The sequence below is a fragment of the Bombus pyrosoma genome, unplaced genomic scaffold (assembly GCF_014825855.1).
Source record: "Bombus pyrosoma isolate SC7728 unplaced genomic scaffold, ASM1482585v1 HiC_scaffold_4727, whole genome shotgun sequence".
Taxonomy (NCBI): Eukaryota; Metazoa; Arthropoda; class Insecta; order Hymenoptera; family Apidae; genus Bombus; species Bombus pyrosoma.
The window spans coordinates 850,283-850,688 of record NW_025219987.1 but is presented as its reverse complement, the minus strand read 5'-3'; positions in this window follow the sequence as shown (position 1 = coordinate 850,688).

Genomic DNA, 406 nt, shown 5'->3' with positions numbered 1-406 from the left:
ACTATATATCATCATACTATATAGCGTTATACGTTATAACGTAATACCACACATAGCGTTATACTATATGTCATAATGCTATATAACGTTATACGTTATATCGTAATACTATAGAACGTTATACGTTATAACGTAATGCCATATAACGTTATTGATTACAACGTAATACCACATATCGTTATACGTTATATCGTAGTACCATATAACGTTATACGTTATATAATAATACTAGTTAACGTTATACGTTATAATGTAATACCACATACCGTTATACGTTATATCGTAATACCATATAAAGTTATACTATATATCATGATGCTATATAACGTTATACGTTATATCATAATACTATATAACGTTATGCTATATATCATAATACTATATAGCGTTATATGTTATATCATAA